General features: G+C 35.0%; 1 protein-coding gene and 1 pseudogene across 1 annotated transcript in view; one reads left to right on the top strand and one right to left on the bottom strand.

The window, feature by feature from the left end:
- The window catches only part of Hormad2 (HORMA domain containing 2), a 71,659-nt gene that overhangs the window by 10,941 nt on the left and 38,957 nt on the right, over window positions 1–21,761 (bottom strand). The window lies entirely within an intron of this gene.
- Window positions 11,417–12,870, top strand: LOC107158506 (annotated as a pseudogene).

Raw genomic sequence — 21,761 nt, 5'->3', positions numbered from 1 at the left:
AAATTTTTTTTTTTTTTTTTTTTTTTTGTACCAGGGATTAAACTCGGGGTACTTGACCACTGAGAAACACTCCCAGCCTTATTTTGTATTTTTTATTTAGAGACAAGGTCTCACTGTGTGCTTAGCACCTTGCTTTTACTGAAGCTGGCTTTGAACTCACTATTTTCCTGCCTCAGCCTCCTGAGCCACTGGGATTACAGGTATGAGCCCCCATGCCTGGCTTAGAGTAGTCAAATTCCTATAGACAGAACATAAAAAGATAGTTGCCAGGAGAAGAGGGGAGAGAGAGATGAGGAGTTATTGTTTAATAGGTATGGAGTTTTAGTTTGGAAGCATACAAAGTTCTAGAGATGGATGATGGTGATGGTTGCATGACAATATGAATGTACTTAATGCCATGAAATGATACAATTAAAAATGGTCAAAATAGTAAATTCTATATTACGTATATTTATGATAGTAAAAAATAAAAGCAGCACATGATTATTTTAAAAAGATGAGACCACAAAGGAAAATATATTTCCTATATTTGAATAGGACAGTTTAGAGATAATTTCAAAAGAATGTATCTTCTGATTATTAGAAATCAATTTATACACACATATACACACACACACATATAATAGTGTTATCCAATAGAAAAATAATGTAATACATAGACACAATTATAAACCAAATATATAATTTTAGAGTTTGGCCATATTTTAAAAAGTAAAAACCAGATAAAATTAAATTTTAATTATATATGTATATATATATATATATATATATATATATGTACATATATATAAATATATAATTATAAACTTAAATATATATACATATATAATTATATATTTAAGTTTATAATTATATAATTATATATGTATATATATTTAAGTATATAATTATATACATATAGTATATATATATATATATATATATAGAGAGAGAGAGAGAGAGAGAGAGAGAGAGAAAGTGTGTGTGTGTGCATGTATGTGTGTGTATATCTATGAGGTACTGGTGATAAAACCCAGAGCCTTGCACAGATTAAACACTTATTCTACCACTGAGCTATACGTCCATCCCAATAATATTTTTATTTAATCAAAAAGATTATCATTCCAATGTGATCAATATAAAATTTATTGAAATATTTTGAATTATTACTTTTTTTTCAGTATTGGGGATAGAATTCAGGCACTTTATCCCTGAGCTACATCCCCAGTCCCTCTTTTTCTTCTCTTCATTTTAAGACAGAGGCTAATCTGAATTGCCCAGGCTGCCTTTAAACTTTCCATCTTTCTGCCTCAGCCTCCTGAGTGGTTGTGATTATAGGCATGCACCATCATACCTGGCCTACATTCTTTTTTTGGTAGTACATGTACACATTCCAGTATATTTTTTTATACTTATAACACATCTTAATTCAAATTAGTCACATTTGAAGCACACAATAGCCATATGTGGCTAGTGGTTGCCATATCACACACCTCACATTTTCTGTGTGTGCGTACACACACACATGCACATTTTAAATGTGAAATAAAAGGTACAGAATATCCTTATTAGTAATTTTTGAATCACTAAGATAATGTATTTGTGTGTAGCTTGCACTATTAAAGTTTAAATATGACATTCTAGGGCTCAATGGTAAAGTATGTGCTTAGCATGAACAAGGCCCTGTGTTCAACCCCAATATCAAAACAAAAAATAAAATATGACATCTTATATTAATTTATAAGTTCTGTTAAAGTTATTACTTTTATTACTTGATGTTTATAATCAATATGCTTATTACTTTCATCCCTTATTTTCCTTATTTCAATATGGTAAAAACGTTATTATAAAACTCTTTCTATTTGCAAGTTGAAAAGATAATAAAATAATATTTTTTAAAAACCTTAAGCTAGGCGGGTGATGTAGCTCAGTGGTAGAGCACTTGCCTAGTACGCATGAGGGCCCTGGATCCCCAACACCACAAAACAAACAAATGAACCAACAGAAAACCCCTTAAAATTCTTAAAATTAATTTGACTTAATTTTTTCAATCATAAAATATTCTAAAATATTATACGCTTTTTAAAAATTAAATTATTTATTCTAATTAAATATTATATGATTTTAAATTGAAAAATGTAAGTTCCATACTTTTAAGTGCCTGAGTAATTAATTTTGAATTCCATGGTAGCTAAAGATGGACACATAAAGCACAGCAACATCCTCAAGAACATACTTTAGTTATAAAAATGAAAAATTTGTTTTTTGTTTTGTGGCATGAATGGAAGAAATCCACAAGCAATGACATGATGGTGCTATTATATGTACTAAAATCAGAAGTTTTGCTGATTCTTCAAAAAAGAGAGGTACAGATTATAGATACAGAATTGGAAATGTGATATGCTGCTTCTCACAGACTTGCTATGTAGGTCATTTGCTTGTATCTGAGGCTCTACAAAGTGCTTTAGCAGGTGTGGAAAGGAACACATAAAACTGTAAGTACAGAAATGACTACAGAGCTAGATCTTATACAATACCTAAGACCACTTTGTCTGCAATGATCTCTATTAGTGTGATATCCAAACCTTGGGTCATACAGCTGCCTATTCTTGCTGGCAGGAAGAAGAGAGAGAAGATGACCTTTGGGAACTCTGGCATCATCTGAAATGTTTTTCCACACGAGGAGGCAGAATGCAAGACATGCTCACTAAGAATTTGGGTTTTCATTTTATGTTGGCATAAGCTCACTTGAAGAGAAGAAAAAGAAAACTTCTAAGAAGTAGTTGGATATTCAGAGTGTGGATATATTTTATATAAGAGATAGATACCTAAACTGAATTTTCATGTCATTTATCCAGGAAACAATGAAACAATGAAATTTTAAAGTTCCTAGCACAAAATAATCGTATCTTTCTTCCTGATACACTTTTATTTTTTTTTAGTACATTTGAACCCTTTCCTATAAATAACAGAATTTTCTGTCATCAGTTCAGTTCAAGTCTAGTTATTTAATTGCCTGCTTCCATTTTTGTTTTATTTACCTATTTCAATAGCTAATGCATTCACCTAGTATACAGTTCAAAAGGTAATGTAAGAGTATATAGCAAGAATCTCTCTGCCATCCCAGAGTAACCCAATTCCCCTCCTAGAAGACAACTACAACTGCTAGTTTCTTGTATATCTGAAGAATGGAAGAGTAAAGAAGGAGGGTCAGGAAAGCAGAAGATTCAAGTTTCCATCAAGTGCCATAGTGCTGATGGGAGCAGGGCAGGGTGGAAGCAAGATAACAAGAGTTGACAGTAGTATGTTTCAAGATGGCAAGAGACACAGGCATATAAGCCACAAACTCTAACCAGGATCCAATACAGAAAAGAGGAAGTAAGGGCAATTAGTGTGCTATAGGAATATAGAAAGAAAAGAATGGAGGGAGGGACTTCATAAATTAGCCCAGGGCTGATTGAGCATGTCCGATGAGACTCCTGTTAGAACGTACATGTTTTTCCCCTGACTCATGAAAACCTGTGAGAAAGCCAGACTAGTGTGCTGAACCTCAGTCAGTAAGGAAGTTGTTTGGAACCAATATGGAGATGAAAAAACTAAAAACCTTGCATGCATATAAATAGCAAGAATAATAATTAAAGCCCCACTGCTGCTCATAATTGGTCTTAAGCTGTGAATCAGAGAAAAAACATGGACATTTCAAAAGCTTTATTATTCAGTTAAAGTCAGGGCTGCAAGACACTGTTAAACTCCAGGGGCACCAGTTACATTTTTGTCTGTTTTAGGTATCTAGAATTTTGCATTGTACCATCAGCATAGCTATACAGGGAGACACTGCTTGGACAAACATCAGTTTTTTTTGGGGGGGCAGGGGTACTGGGGATTGAACTCAGAGGCACTTGACCACTGAGCCACATTTTGTATTTTATTTAGAGACAGGGTCTCACTGAGTTGTTTAGTGCCTCACTTTTGCTGAGGCTGGCTTTGAACTTGCGATCCTCCTGCCTCAGCCTCCCAAGCTGCTAGGATTACAGGCGTGTGCCACTGCGGTTGGCTAAACATTAGTTTTTTTTTTTTTAAACATTTATTTATTTATTTGTTTATATGCGGTGCTGAGAATCGAACCCAGTGCCTCACACATGCTAGGCAAGTGCTCTCCCACTGGGCCATAACCCCAGCCCTAAATATTAGTTTTTGACTAACATTTTCTAAATTTCCCCATCACTAAATTTTTTATTTGGGACACCAGGCATTCCTTTTGGTTAATATTTCCTATGACAAGAAAAAACAAATGCTTGAAATGTTATGTATATGTTTTCTTAAAAACTTAAATTGTTGAGTATACACTGCAGTATAACTATGCTACAGAATATAGCTAGATTATATACCTAAAGTATGACATACTATACATATTTTCCAGCCTATAAATATTTTCCATGATGTGGTAGGGCTGCTCAGTTTCAAATTAAACACTATTTAGAAATGTAGGTCCATTTCAAATCTAGCTGGGCTAGAGAGCAGAGCGGAACAGTATTGTTGCAGGGTATATGACACATTTTACTCTGAGGTTTTTAGAATTTAGTGATTAATAATTGAAAGTTTCTGCTTTGTTTCAGAAGAAAAGAGTTTTTCTGATTCTGCTCAGTATCTCTCATTTCACTATCAGTATCTAATTCAGCAAAGTATAGGCATCTACCAACTTAGAAAAACAACACAAATAGTTCATATCAACTTATTTAAAAATGGAATGTAAAACTGATCTTTATGAGTTTTAAAGTTTTGTCACTATAGTTCATCATTCTTGATTCTAATAATCCTGATTAGGAAGTGTCTAACCAACTAAAATAAAGAAATATTTGTCATCTTTAGCTATGAATACGTTTTGTTCTCTTCTCTGTGCCTTGTGTTAACTGCAGTCTTTTGTGTTAACAGTCTTTTGAGGTGTTTTTGTTTTGTTTTTGACTTGAGCTAATTCCTGATGATTTTTATAATTTACTCATATTTTCCACTTTTGTGGAAATAGTTACCCCAGGGGTTTCCACTTAAGGAATTAAGAGTTAATTGAGAGGGTTCTTTTTTGGGTGGGATATAGTAGATGAGGCCATATTTTATTAGTGCCTCTCTTTTTCTTGTGTTAGTCTAGGGAGTGTTTCCATACACATAAGACTTAAATCTAACAGGTTCTCATAAAATATTACATATGTAAAATAGGATTATGTGTTTGAAAATGTTTGGCACAAAATTTGGTACTTGTTAGTCATTCAATACAAATTGCTTGTATCTAGCTGAACCTTACCTGATTTTAGTGAACATGGGATTGCTATAAAATGAAATGCACCCTGAGTTGTCAAGGAAACTTAAAAAAAACTAACTTATTTTGGGATATAAGAAATGTAAGGAATCTCTGAGTGGTAAATAAAATAGCATATCCAATAACAAAGTCTTTCACTTCAAATTTCAGCTACAAACTTCTATTTTGCCATAAATGCAACAGTGAAAGGTAAACTACATATGCTTGAACATGCTGATCTTGTAATGAAGAAAATTGTAAGAATAGAAGCTAGAGACACTGAAGATTGAAATGCATACAAACTGAGACATCTTCTCAAATCCCACCCAAGAAGCTATGAATAAACTTGCAGAAGTATTTGTCTGGATTTTTTCATGGTATAATGCATTAGACTAAGAACTAGGGGGCTGGGTTCCATCACTGACTTGCAAGTTTCCATCACAGTAAAAAAAAAAAAAAAAAAAAGGGAAGGGGATCATATTAGCCCTGTACCAAACAGGGATGCTTTGAGGATTAATGACATAATGTCTGTAAAGAAGCTGGAGTTCCTTGGAAAAAAGACACTACATAAATATAAAGTTATAATATTTAGGCTTAGTCCACAATGTGAAACCTGGTTTCTTTGGCTCATGAGGTCATTAACAGTTTTGTAAAATGTGCTCAAACACCCACAGAGGAGCTTTGTTAGCTTCCTCCTAAGTGAACTGTACAGCTAATCTGACCCACCTGGTTGGAGAAGCCACAGAGACTGTTTTTCCTCTTCATGGTCTCCAAGAGGATACAGATGGGGAGGGATGACTCCCTAAAGGAGCAAGACACAACCAAGAGAGTACTTTTATAGCATTTAGGACTCCTGGGAATTCACTGGGAGTTTGGGTATGTTTTTGGCTTAGAATTAAAAAATTATTCCATATCATATCTTGATTTAGAAGAAAGGCTAAATTTGTAATTTAGAAAGGAAAATATGGAGTAAAAGTAAGAATGAGAAAGCTACTTATCGAAAGGGTTAGTTTGTATCTTGAAAGGCTTGGAGGCAAACTCAGGTACAATATTTTTATCCTGGGAAAGCCGTAGTTTCCAGGAGTTTAGACTCTTTGATGGAAATATCTTTATTCCTTATTAGCACTTCTCTGTGAAAAGGTCATCAAGGACCATATTGCAGAGGTTTCAATTCAATCAATTCAATGTAAACACTGCCTTGAAAAATCCTGTGGTATAAATGAATGACAGTAATGTTATCATGACTAAATATTTGCATTTCTGTTTTAAAAGATAAATTTTTATTCAAAAGCATCATGCATCAGAAACCATCTTCTTCAAAATGTGCAAGATACTGTCATGTATAACTAAAAAGAACAAAAAATTTTAAAAAATGCAAGACTCATGAATATATTAATCATTACTATTCAATACTGATTCTGAGATTATGTTCATAATACCAAGACATTTGAACAAAAGATGAAAAATGTGAAGAAAATTTTCTCTTTCTTTGGTTTCTACATTGATTTGTTTGTTTTAACAGAAACCCTTGTCCATCAATTGCCATGGTATTCCACACTGATTGATACTCTACTTTTTTTAAGAGAAAGAGAACAGAAATACAATAGCCTTCTTAACATATTGTTATATCAACACTAACTAGAAAGCACATTCTAAATAAAATGTTGAACACAGTTCTTATTTTTCCCACCCCTTGATGACCAGCTCATTCCTAAAGCCAATGTTAGGTGTGACAGCCAGGTAGGCATCTGCATAGATAGATAGCAGAGTGTGAGAAGGATGAGAAACATACACATGGAAAATAGGGTTGAGGTTAGGAGGCAGAGCCTGAATGAAATAAAGAAGGCATCACATGTGTGAGTGATCCACAATTGGGTGTCAGAGCCTGGGAAGGATGAAGAGGGCATCTACATGAGGAGAAGAAAGGCCCAGGGCAGAATGTCAAAGCTCAAGCAGGGTGAGGAGGCAATCTGTTTGGGGAGTCAGAGTCCCAGAAGGATGAGATGGCTATCTATATGTGGGACATATGTGGTGAGAATGGGAATTTGTTTATATTTTAGGGAGCTGATCAAATAAATAAGTTAAGGATGACAGGAGACAGGTTTCTCACTAATGAAGAAATTACAAATATGGAAGTTGAGAAAACTAGAATGACCTTTATAGTACTGGATTGGAATTGTCAGTATAGGGGTAACCTCATGGACTTCCACACAGACACACAAATATAGGCGTATGTGTGTGTATGTGTGCATGTACACACAGCTATAGATATTCCCTTGTTTTGTTCACCAAGAAAGCCCACACCTTGGCTACTAAAAGGAAAGGTTACAAACCAGGGGTCTTTTTAAAAAAAATATTTTTAGAATTTGGTCTTTTTAGATATCCTGACAGTAGAGTGTATTTTGACATACTGTACCTACATGGAGTATAACTTATTCTAATTAGGATCCCATTCTTGGGGTTGTACATAATGTAGAATTTCACTGGTCATGCAATCATATATGCACATTCACTCTACTATCTTTCCCATTCCCAGCTCCCATCCTTCCCTTCATTCCTTTATCTACTCCAATGAACTTCTATTTCCCCCCACCCCCTATTGTGCATTAGCATCCACATATCAGAGAGAACATTCTGCCTTTGGGTTTTTGGGATTGGCTTATTTCCACTTAGCATGATCGTCTCCAATTGTATCCATTTACTGGAAAATGCCATAATTTCATTCTTCTTTATGGCTGAATAATATTCCATTGTGTATATGTACCACATTTTCTTTATACATTCATCAATGAAGGACACCTAGGTTGGTTCTACAGCTTAACTATTATGAATTGAGCTGCTATGAACATTGATATGGCCACATCACTATACTACGCTGATTTTTAGTTCTTTGGGTATAAACCAAGGAGTGGGATAACTGGGTCAATTGATGGTTCCATTGCAAGTTTTCTAAGGAATATTCATACTGTTTTCCATAGTGATTGCACCAATTTGTAGTCCTACCTGCAATGTATGAGTGTACCTTTTTCCCCACATCTTCACCAACATTTATTGTTACTTGTATTTTTAATAATTACTATCCTGACTGGAGGGAGATGGAATGTCAGTTTTTAATTTGCATTTCTCTAATTGCTAGCAATGTTGAAAATTTTTTCATATATTTGTTTATCATTCACATTTTTTTCTGTGAAGTGCCTGTTCAAATCCTTTGTGCATTTACTGATAGGGTTTTTTTTTTTTTTTTGGTGTAATGTTTTCTTTGTATATCCTGGAAATTAATGGTCTAAATGAAGGACAGGGGGCAAAGATTTTCTCCCATTCTGTAGGCTCTTAAGAGAAATGGCTGATTCCAGAGCTGGAATAGGGAAAGTATAAGAAGACTCTGCATGCCAGAATGTAAGGAAATGCTTAAAGAATTAGGGGGATCATATTAAAGAATGGAAGCCTTCTTGACAGGGCTCCCACTGGCAAAATATTAGAGAATGTGATCATCAAAATAAATAATGATGGTAATAGATATAATAAGGACTCATGAAGAGTTCATACTGATATAAATTAATAAATGGAAACATTTGATGAGGATCAGGATCATTTATATAGTTTCAAAGTATTTCCCTATAAACTATTAATTGCAAAGGGGAAGAAAAGAATAACTTTACAGTAAAGCCTGATAGACATCTTAACCAATAATCAAATAAACACTATCGTTAATGGGACAAATAAAAATCATATGCCACTTGAAGGAAGTAATGATTACTCAGCACCATTTCTGTGGTGAATACTCTGAAACCTAATCCCAAGGAAAATTCAAACAAACACAATCCAAAGAAAACTGTACAAAATGAGCCCATTCTATTAAAACATGTCAAGGTCATGAAAATCAGGGAAGGAATGACGACCTGTTTCAAGCTATAGGAGGCTGAAGAAATTTAACATCTAAAATACTTGGTTCTGACCTGAATACTTTTGCTATAACAGACATTTTGGGGACAACTGGTTGGAGATCAGGTATGGCCTTAAAGACCATAGAAAAAGAAGGAGCATGAACATATTCACATCTTTAAAAGATGACTCTGGATGCTTTGTGTCAAATAACACTATGCAAGGTCAGTAAGACCACTGAAAGGTACTGTTTGCTTGAATTAACAGTGAGATAATATGGTCACATTTGAAATATATTTTGAAGGGAATGTTCGATGGACTTGCTTTGAACTGGATGTGGGTTATGAGGAAGAACCAATGATGGTTCCTAGGTGTTTTGGTTAGAGCAACTGGATAAATGATGGCATCACTAACTGAGATGGGTAAGACCAAGGAAGTGAGTAATGATAGAAAAATAAAAAGAACTGTGGATTGGATAGTGCAGTGGATGAAAGCCTGGGTAAAGTGGGCTAAAGAGAGTAGAAAACAGGGAAGTGGAAACAAGAAGCATAGTCAATTCTCTTGCAAGATGTGTATAATTTAGGTCTATGATAAGACAGGCATTATGGACAAAAGAAATTGCATTTTTAAGCTATGGGGGCAGAAAAGAACTTGACTTGTTCTTGTGACACTGCAAAAGCCAACTTAACTGAAGGAAAGGGAATGTGTTGAGTAATAATGAGAAATAAGGCAAGCAAGGTGGAGCTAGATTATGAGCAGCCTGAAAGCCAAACAGAGGTGTTTAGACTTGATATAGTAGGAAATAGGAGTAATGAAATATTTTTGATTAGATAAGTTATATTTAAAACAGATTAGATGGCAGTGGTATGCAGGGTTGAGGAGGCTGTGGGAGAGCCTGAAGTGATAGCATCAGATCAAATGAAAGAGGATGAAAGTCTGTCAGTAAGAAAACACTGGAAAGGAAAGGCTTGGGGGAATTCTGATACCTGACTAAATAAGGAGAATGATTTCAAGATTCTGAATTTAAGACATTGAGATAAAGGTGACACTGAGAAACAGGAAAACTGGATAGGGAAACTTATTCTGGATGCGGAAGGGGAAGAACAGTGGTGAACAAAATGATGTGCACACTTGGCATGATAGTGAGACATCAAAGAGGATATGCCCAACAGAAGGCTAAAGAGATAGATATGAAACTTTTGTGCATGGGTAGGTTAAAGATAAGACATTTGGACATTGGCAGTATATGTATGTGATATTTGAAGCCCTAAAAATGAATGGGTGTTCCAAAAGAAAGTGTGTAGAACTGAAAGACTATGTGGTTAAACATCTTGGAGATGCTGTAAGAAGACCACAGTTTGAGGTTGGAGGAAGAATAAAAGTGAAAGAGAGAAATAGATGATGGGTCAGACAGATGGAAAGAAAATGAGAAGAGTATAAATATCACAGAAACGAGGGAATATTTTTAAAAGAGTATAGTCAACATCATAAATTAGATCAAGAAGCCAGGTGCAGTGGCACATACCTATAATCTCAGCTACTATGGAGGTAGAGGTGGGAAGATCCTAAGTTTGAAAACAGCCTGGGCAATTTAGTGAGAACCTATATCAAAATAAAATAAGCACTGAGGATGTAGCTCAGTGAGCATTTGCCTAACAGATGTGAGCCTCTGGGTTCAACCCCAGTACCACACACACACAAAATTTCTAAATAAAAAACTGGAATAGATCAAGAATCAATCAGGAGCAAAGACTATGAGATCTCGTGACCTCTCCATTCTGGGGATTGAACCCAGAGGCATTCTACCACTAAGCTACATACTCAGTCCTTTTTATTTTTATATTTTGAGGCAGGGTCTCACTAAATTGCTGAGGCTGGCTTTGAATTTGCAGTCTTTAGTCCTTCCTCAGTCTCTCAAGTTGTTGGGATTACCGATGTGTGCTGCGATATGCAGCTAGCAGATCTTTTTGATAGAAATCATTATTTATTTTGAAGACAGTAGTTACGAAGTTGAAGGTGAAGAAAGAAGCTAGCTCTGCAAGTTAAAGAACAGGTGGGAGCAGTACAGTAAAGAGAAAGCATCTTGTGAGAAACTGGGAAAGAATGAAAAAGGACAATAACTAGAAGTAATAATTAGGAACACTTGTAGGTTTCTATCTAATGCTTAGACCAATTTCATCTCTCCAAGAATTTCAAAATCTAACTTTTGAACAAAGTCAGCATTGTGACACAAAGCATCCAAAAACAAGTGGAGGGGCACTGGGGTATCTGTGGGAGGCGGGTGGGCAGCGGCAAGACCCGTGGGTGAAGGCACCCTCCAGAGCACCTTTCAGCGTGCCTGTCCTTTATAAAGAAAGCCTCATGGGAGCCTTCCTTTATAAAGAAAGCCTCATGGTGTAACATCTGTTTGCCCCACTCAAGGGAAGGATGAAAGCTCTACATAGGAACATGATGTGAATGGATGAGACCTGCCATTATGCAAGTATTACATCATTCTGAACAGATACTAAAAACAGTTTTCGTCCCTAAGAACCCAGTCCTTGTGTTACAGTATGAGAAATTAGATACTAGAGAACAGCAATTAATAAATGAAGCCCTCCAGCCAACCAGATCTCTGTGGCACGATCTATTACTTTGCATTCATACTTTGCATTCACAATCAGATTGGATCACTTCCTATCCTGAGGCTCCCCAAGACTTTGAACAGCTAATCCCTGCAGAAATATACCCTCTCCAGAGAAGCACAATGTTTATATACTGTCCATTGGATCTCTAGGAAACACCAGAGTTATCAGTGAAGAATATATTAAATGGCTCAAGGGTTACTATGAAGCATTTTTCTATGGCTTGTCTGTAATACTCCTAGAACAGGTTTCTGTTTCTGCAACACGGTGTTCTTTTAAATGCTTACATGGAAATTTACAAATTAATGCAGGACATATCCTGAAGTTCTTAAAAAAGAAGAAATCTGAAGATGCCTTCTGTGTTGTGGGAATAACAATGATTGATCTTTACAAAAGAGATTCCTGGAATTTTGCTTTGGACAGGCTTCTTTGACAGATAGTGTGGGCATATTCAGCTTTGCTAGATATGGCAGTGAATTCTATAGCTCACACTATGAAGGCACAGTGAAGAAGCTCCAGAAAAAAATCTTCCAATGACTATTCCATTTTTAATAACTACTTTATTCCTGAAATCACTAGTGTTTTGCTGCTGTGATCCATGAGATTGAACACATATTTGGACTGTGACAATGCCAGTGGCTCACATGCAAGGCTCCAATCACTTGGAAGAAGCTGTCATCTTCTAAACCTTTGCCCTTTCTGTCTACATAAGTTGCAGTGTGCCATTGGCTTCAATATTGCAGAAAGATACAAAGCACTGGTAAGGTGGATTGATTATGTATCTGCTGGTACACCAAGAGCAACTCTGAAACATAGTTGTGAAAATAATGTGTATTTACTGAAACTTGTGGAAACCTTTAAGGAATGGAAAGAGTGAATAATTAAATGTCTTGCTGTTCTCAAAAAATAAGTATCTTCAGATAGGAATAATTAAAATAAATATTTGTGCATTATGAAAAAGAGTGGAGGAATTTAATCTTTCTGTGTGTCCTTATAAACGAATACAAAAGTATCTAGGTGATTTTCATATTATCTTTTACCAGTCCTTTTTCCCCCTAAATTAAGCTTAGGCCTAGAATGTTCTGGTAAACTCAAAAAATTCTGTATAAGTGAGAATTTTTTAAAAAATGCAAATATTTTTGATAATGTAATTTATTACATTCAGTGGCACAGCTGAGATGTTTATTTCCAACTGTCTCTTCTAGAGACCATTTGGACTTAGATTCTTTAAATATATTTGCAGTATTTTTACATATTACAGAATATTTTTCATGCTAAAACTCTCAAGCAATCCCGCCTGATACAAATAGTATTAATTTTATTCGTCAGACCAAAATGCTTAAGGAAAAAATGCATTATTTGTCTTATAAACTATCTCTTAAAATATTTGTTTTTAGAAATAAATTTGCTAACTTTGGATAAAGATGGTAAATTGATAGCAAAAAGATGACACATTTATTTAGTTTCTTCCCCAAACCTCACTAGAATGATAGTGAAGAGATTTCTTTAAGAGGCAGACATCCAAATAGACAGAAAGGATGAGAGGATAACAGCAAATGAAATTTTGAAAGCTAGAAAGCAGATGGAAGAGACATAACTAAGGTAACAGACCTAAGAAACCTAAACCAGCAGTGCAAAAAACCGAGGACCAACCAAATAAATGTCTATCAGTCTAAGGAATTCCCAGCAGCATGATCCTTAGAAGATGGGATGAGCAAGGTGGGCAGAGAGGCTAAAATAAGAAAATTCAGATGAAAAACATTTATGAAGCTTCTGCAGTCCTCAGACCCCCTACCCAATTTTGTAGAAGTAAATAGTTGCCCCTCTTTTATAACTTGGAGGCTTATTCTCTAGAGAACATGATATAAAATTGTCTTTGAATAGTAGAATACAAAGAATAGTTAAGGCAGAGTGTTATGGTACTGGAATTAGGGAGTTAAGTGAAAGCATGCATTCTGAACATTCTTAATGCAGAGACCCTTGGCATCTATCTCTGTTTGACTCCCTAAACACTGATGGCCAGCCCAGTTTCTGAGGAAACTGACCAAGAAGAAACACTTAAAAAGACAGATATTGGGAATTCCCCCAAAGATCTGGATAAGTCATTTTGTAGTGAAATCCATAATAAGCATGCCTCATCCTTAAGCGCAGACGTTTACAGTCTCCCCCCATTAAATGTGAGCAGACTTTCAAGCACTAGCAACCCTCTGAGAACCTTTAAGGAAAGCAAGGAAGAGGGGAGAGGGAAAGGAGGCAACAGAGTAAACACTGGAAATAAACACAGACATACAGAGATTTAAAAAATCTATATAGAGATAATTAATATCCTTAAGAGACAATTTTGTAACCATACACAAGAACAGACTACCATAAAAAGTGATAATCAGAGAAGAACAATAATAACAAAATGCTCTTGGGAGTGAAAATGCAATAGCCCAAATGAAAATTAAAAGAGAAAGACCAAATTGAGCAGTTCTTCCTAAGACAGGACTAAAGCAAAAACACAGAAAATTTGAAAAGATTTTTTAAAAATAGAGTACCTGTATAATAGGTCCAATACCTAAAAATTAGGAGACCTTGAAATATATGACAGAGAAATTTGATGGGATACAATTTTCATCAAGAAAATAATTGAAGAAAATTTCCCATAACTGAAGAAGTACCTGAGTTACCAGATTGAAAGGGACCACTGAATACTTAGCAGAAATAATGGATGAAAACATATCTACATCAAGGCACATGTTATGAAATTTCAGAACCCTGAGGAAAAAGATTCCAGACAAGAAAAATCAGAAAACACACAGAATTATAATGGCTTGGAAATTCTCAAAAACAATACTGGAAGCTAGAAAAAAGAGGATAATACCTCAAAAACTGTAATAAAATATAGTTGATTTTTAAAATTTCTAGCCAAATTAGCAGTCAAGTATAAGAGTAAAATAATGGTATTTTTAGGGCATGTAAGATCTCAAAAACTTACCTCCCATTCAATCCTCACTAAGGAAATTATCAGGGAAGGTGCTCCATTGAAATGAGAGAATAAACCAAGAACAGGAAACAAGATATCTAACTCAGGAGGGGGCAAAGAATTCCCTGGAAGTTGATGAAGGGAGATTCTAGGATGACAGTCCAGCACCATCCAGACTTGATCAAAGGTGAAAAGATTCCAGAGAGATTTCTCAGTAAGGATGAAATTGCTGTCTCTGAATATCTAAGGAAGATTTAGACTAAGTTTGTCTTTAAAATTTTCTGTGATGATAGAAATGTTTTATATCTGTACTGTCCAGTACAGTAGAACCTAGTGGAGAACTTTAACATGGAATTGATGACCGAGGGAACTTATTCTTTTAATTAAAATTAATTTAAGTTTTATTAACCACATGTGGTTAGTTGCTATCATTTTGAACAGTGCAGATTTAGATAATCAGTAGGTTTGGAATTGAATTAGGAAGAAGTAAAGAGAAAACTAAACAAATGAAAATCAGTATTAATTGGAGGGAAGACAAAAACTTGTTCAAGAAAGAAAAAAGCAATCATGGCTTACTATATGACTCAGTTCAGTATAAATTATATAGTTAGGGCTGGGGGTGTAGCTCAGCAAGCTAGAGGTCTTGCATTCAATCACCAGCTCCCCTCAAAAGAGAATTATATAGTTATAAAAATATAAGTACCAGTTATAGATATAACCAAAATTTTATTATATATGGGGAGATTATTAGGTGTTATTTTTGTTTTTTCCTTTAAAAAGTACAAATATTTTAAAATATTTTCTCTAGAACAATATTTTTTTTCTTCATTTTATTGTTATATCAAAATTTACTGAAACAATTCTTCACAGGAGAACATTTAGGCTACTTCCAATATTGACCAATTATTAATAGGACATTAAAGATTAACACTGGATCACTGCTTTTTAAAATTCAACTGTAATGAGGCAAAATTTACTTATAATAAAATACATCTATTTTAGGTGTTTATTTCTGTCTATTGTATATATCCTTGTAACCACTATTACAATGAAGATGTAAAACACTTTACCAATCTAAAGAGTTCCTTTATACCTCTTTGCACTACATCTCTACCCACCAGCCAAACACTGAGTTATTTCCTCTCATTACGGCTTGCTTCTTCTAGAATTTCATGTAAATGAAATTATACAAAATTCACTCTTTTGTGTTTGACTTTTCTAACTTTAAAAAATTCATTCACATACTTTCATGTAATCAGTTGTTCTTTTCCATTGCTAATGATAATTCATTTCCCAAAGATATTATAATTTGCTGATCCTCTGACATACCAATGGACATTCTAGGAGCTTCTAGTTGGGATCTGTAATGAATAAAGCTGTTATGAACATTCACATATATAGGTCTTTCTGAGATTGTATATTTTCATAAATACCTAAAAGTGAACATTGCTGCATCATATAGTCAGTACTGCTTAATGTTATAGGATATTGATAAAATATTTTCCAAAGTAGTTGTGCCACTTTACACACCCACCGGCAATATATGATAATTCTAAAAGCTTTACAACCTTGATAATACTTGATAATGCCAACATTTTTAAGTTTCATTATTCTAGCAGACAGGTGCTAATATTCTATTTTGATTTGAATTTACATTTCTCTGATGACTAATGAAGTTAAGCATTTTTTTCATCTGCTTATTTGATCTCTGATAAATATTTCTGTGAGGTATCTCTCAAATTCTTGGACATATTTATAACTCTTATTGAGTTATAAATATCCTTTACATAGTCTGACTCCAAGTTATTTTTATTTTTTAATTTTATTTTGTGGTATTGGGCATTGAACCCATGGCCTCATACATACTAGGAAAGTGCTCTACCACTGAGCTATATTCCCACCCCTGACTACAAGTTCTTTATTGGATCTACATATTCAGAATATTTTCTCCAAGTCTTTGGCTTGCCTTTTCATTGTTTTAAAAAATTGTAGTGCATTATAATTATACATTATAGTGGGATACACTGTGGTATATTTTCACATGCACATAATATAATTTGGCCAATTTCTTTTCTCAGTATCTTCCCTTTCCCTTCCTTTTTCCCTCTCCCTGATCCTTATCCTCTACTGGTCTCACTTATATTTCAAGAGATCCTTTCCCCTACTTTTTTTTTCTATCTAGCTTTCACATGAGAGAAACTGAGACTGTTGACATTTTGAGTTGGGCTTATTTCACTCAATGTGATGTTCTTCAATTTCATCCATTTCTCTGCAAATGATATAATTTTGTTCTTCTTTATGGCTTTGTAAAACTCCATTGTGTATATATATCACATTTTGTTTATCCTTTCATCTGTTGACAACACTTAAGCTGGTTCCATAATGTGGCTGTTGTGAATTGTGCTGCTATGAACAAGGCCTAGTGATACAATGCATATTATCGCTATAGTATGCTGACTTTAATTCTTTTGGATAAATACCAAGGAGTGGTATTTCTGTGTCATATGGTGGTTCCATTCTTAGTCTTTTGAGGAGACTCCATACTGATTTCCATAGTACTTCTACTGACAATACCACCAACGGTGTAAGTATTCCTGTTTCCCTAAATCCTTGCCAGTATTTATTTTTATCCTTGATGATTGCCATTCTAACTGTAGTGAGATTAAAATCTCAGTATAGTTTTGATTTGCATTTCCTTGATTATTGAAGATGTAAACACTTTTATACTTTTTGGGCATTTGTATTTCTTCTTTTGAGAAATGTATGTTTAGTTTATTTGCCTCTTTATTTATTGGGCTATTTGTTTTTTTGGTTTTAAGTTTTTTGAGTTCTTTATATATTCTGAATTTTAATCCTCTGTCAGAAGAGTAGCTGGCAAAGATTTTCTTCCATTCTGTAGGTTCTCTTCACACTCTTTTTTCTTTGCATAAAGAAGCTTTTAATTTGATGCCATCCCATTTTTTAAATTCTTGGTATTACTTCCTGAACTTTAGGAGTCCTATTGAGGAAGCTATTGCCTGTGCCACTATGTTGGAGTGTTGAACCTGTTTTCTTCTAGCAGTTGCAAAGTTTCTGGTATAATTCCTAGGTTTTTGATCCACTTTGAGTTGACTTTTGTGCAAGGTAAGAGATTGGGCTCTAATTTTTTTTTCTGTAGGTATAGACATGATCCTGTAATTTTTCCCCATCATTCTTTTAATACAGGGAATTATATTGCTTGATTTTCAAATCTAAAACCAATCATGCATTCCTGAGATTAACTACATTATTCATGATGTATTATCTATTCCTTATATTGCTGAACTCACTAATATTTTGTTATTTGCATATATAGTTATGAGAGATATTGGTTGGTCCAATGTTTCCTTTGTTTGGAATGCCTTGGTCGGTTTTAGCATCAGCATAACGTTGGCCTCCTAAAATGAGTTCTGCAATCTTCTTCTCTATATTCTTAAGGACTTTTAAGGTTACATTACATCTCTTTACATTATTTGATAGAATTCATCATTTTGTAAAACTTACAGGCACTATATTTTAAACTCCCATCCAATTTCTGGGATTTCAGTTATACATTTGTTGTCCCACCTTTCACTGAGGGGTGATTTTTTTTTCTTTTGTCTTCTCAATATGTTTCAATTTGGATAGTTTCCATTGCTCCATCTTCAAAGTCACTGAGTTATTGTGGCCTCTAATATGCTGATAAATTCATGCAGTTATATTTTAAAATTTCAGATATGGGGGCTGGGGTTGTATCTTAGAGGTAGAGTGCTTACCTTGCACATGTGAGATACTGGGTTTGATCCTCAATACCACATAAAAATAAAGATATTGTGTCCATCTACAACTGAAAAATATTTTTTGAAAATTTCAGATACAGCATTTTTAAGATTTTGGGTTTATGTGCACCCCTTTTAACACTTAATTTTTATCTCATCATATTCATATTTTTCTTTAAATCTTTGAGGATATTTGTAAAAACCTTTTCCATTTATTTTATTGAGCTATAATTTGCACACAATAAAATTACACTGTTTTAGTGTCAATTCTGTGAATTTTGATAAACATATACACAAGAAAAATGTATACCAGTTCCCAAATACCCTTTGCCCCTTTGTAGTTAATCCTCATACCTAACTGGACAACTACTTATCTATTTTCTGTCCCTATATTTTACCTTGAAAAAAATTGTATAAGATATCAACATTTCACATGTTCATATGAGAAGCTCCACAGATCTGGTTTTTAGCAAAACTGGTCAAAACAATTTTAAAAAATTAAAGTATCTGGAATGGTCCTAAAGGCATCAATCAAATGAAGACACCTTTATTCAAGAATATCTACTTAAACTTGCTAAGAACATTGAAAGTTGATGGCATCTGAACAACCATCTCAGTGAGACTCCATTCCACTAGACTGGTGCAGCCAAGAATACAAGGCTCCCTCCTTCTTCCCCAAGCTCTCACTCCAAGAATTATTTTCATAGGAGCCAAAGAACATCATCATTTTTTTATGCTACTTCCAGTTATGTATCACTGAGGTTAAATTCCATATTAGTATGGCCATAAGATGAGGGTTCCAGCCACTGTTGGTGAAATAGACTTTACCTTTGGCATAGCACTGTTGAGAATTCTGGAGTCCCAATCACCCTTGCTGTGGCTTAAAATGCAGTGGCTTCATCTGGGAGAGACAAGCTGAGGACCTGAGTGTACTGGACGCCTAGCACTTAGTTCCTAAAGCAGCAATGTCACTCAGAGAAAAGCTACTATTCCAATCTCTAGCTTCTGATCTGTGACTCAAGAGATTTTTTTTTCCAAGGGAGAGAAGTGGAGAACAAAACAGATAACTCCTTCTAAGGATAGTGACTTTATTTGCAACAGAGCATGGAAAAGTTCAAAGCTAAGGACATGCTCAAATACAGTGAATCTTGTATTGAAAAGCAATTGAGAAGAGATTGGTAGATTCATTGGAGATAAAGGCTGCATTTATAGTTTGACAACTTCACAGCAAAGAATCAAGTAAACAGGTAGTTGAGAAAAGCCCTTCTAGGTTAAGAACAAATTTTAAACACTGGAAACTCAGAAACATCCCGTCAAAAGAGCCCAAATTTGACTGAATTAGACTAAAGGACAGTTTGTGGCTGAGGCATTTTTGAAAACATAGCAATCACTAGTAATTAGTTGAATTTAAAACCTGAGTATGGTCAGGGAAAGAGATGATCAAAGAAAGTCATGATAAAACCCACCATCATCCCAGGGTGACTGTGGACATACCTCAGGCTGCACCCCTGAGTATCAACATCAGATGTTTAATACTGCAGCAGAGAATTAAATTTCATTAAAATAATCTAACTAGTCACTAAACAAATAAATGAAGAAAATATAATGATGAGTCCAGGAAGTGGAGGCTGGACCAGAACAACAGTTGCTATCTAAAATGTCAATTCTCAAACAAAAAATTATGGGACATGCAAAGAAACAGAAAGTATAACTTGAAATGTGCAAAAGAAATGGGTAACAGATAATGCCTATGAGACTAGTCAGATGTCAAATAAGACAGGCAAATATTTCAAAATAACCCTTATAAATGTGTTCAAAGAACTAAAGGAAACCATGATTAAAGCACTGAAGGAAGGTATAATGATGACAATGTCACATAGATAATTTCAATAAAGAGATAGAAATTATAATAAGTACCAAGTGGTAATTCTGGATTTGAAAACTACAATAACTGAAATGAAAACTCACTAGAAAAGGTCAGCAGCAAATTTAAAGTGGCAGAGGAAAGAATAAGAATAACTGGCAGTTAGATCAATAGAGATAGTGACATTTTGAAAAAAAAAAACTGATATGTGCCTCAGAGAAATGTAGGACACCATTAAGTGCATCAACATAAATATACTGAGAGTACCAAGGATGAATAAAGAGAAAGAAGCATAAAAAATTTGAAGAAATAAGGACTGAAAACACCCCAAATGTATTTTAAAACAATAACTCACATCCACATATATTCAGGAAACTCAACAAACTCCAAGGAAGACAAAAGAAAAGAGATCCACAATCAGACATATCATACTAAAAAAATGCTGAAAACCAAAGACAAGAGAAAAATTTGAATATCAATGAAAGAAAAATAACTCACTGCTAGCAGGGGGACCCCAGTAAGGCAACAGCTGTCTTCTCAGCAGAAACAATGGAGGTCATGGGACTGGGGTTGTGGCTAAGCTGTAGCATGCTCGCCTAGCACCTGCGAGGCCCTGGTTTTGATCCTCAGCACCACATAAAAATAAATAAAATAAAGGTACTGTGTCCAACTACAACTAAAAAAATATTAACAAAATAAAACAAACAAACAAAAAAAACAATGGAGGCCAGTGAGGTAGTGCAACATATTCAAACTGCTCAAGGGCAAAAAAAAAAAAGCAAAAACTGTCAACCAAGAACCAAGAATTCTTTATCCATCCAATAAAACTATCTTTTAAGAACAAAGGTAAGAGTGGTGGTGAAGATGGCCGCTGCGCACGGGGGTTGCTGAAGTGCTGAGCGTGGTGCTCAGAGCAGCAGCTTTAATCGAGATTTCGCACAGCGTGTAAGAACTCCTTTCACCGTTAATCTGTAGCGGACCACTTTGCCAAGCAGCAGGAAGAACAGAGAGATCGAAAAAGAGATGCTTGGCTCCTGGACGCTTTGCCGCCCAGAGCCACGGGCGCTTTGCTCCCATCTGCTTCCTCTTTCGCTTCGCTCCGGGCAGAAAAGGTGAATGTGTAATCAGCAGTTGATTGTAAGTACCCTAGGCAAAGAAAGCTCAGTGCGCCCTGCCTTTTCTTTTCTTTTTTTTTTTTTTTTTGAATATTTTTTATACAGGGAGAGTTTGTGGATTGGGATCGTTGGCTGGGCTACGGTTTCTGTGCCGAAAATCCACTCCGCGGGAGCCGCCATTTGCTTTCTGCCGGCTGTCTTGATGGCTATGGCTACATTGTCCGGCAGCCGCACCTAGAGGTTGGAGCTGGGCTGCGTGCTGA

The sequence above is a fragment of the Marmota marmota genome, unplaced genomic scaffold (genome assembly GCF_001458135.2).
Source record: "Marmota marmota marmota unplaced genomic scaffold, marMar, whole genome shotgun sequence".
In the NCBI taxonomy this organism is placed as follows: Eukaryota; Metazoa; Chordata; class Mammalia; order Rodentia; family Sciuridae; genus Marmota; species Marmota marmota.
The sequence above is the reverse complement of the archived record's forward strand: the minus strand, read 5'-3'. Positions and strand labels throughout refer to the sequence as shown.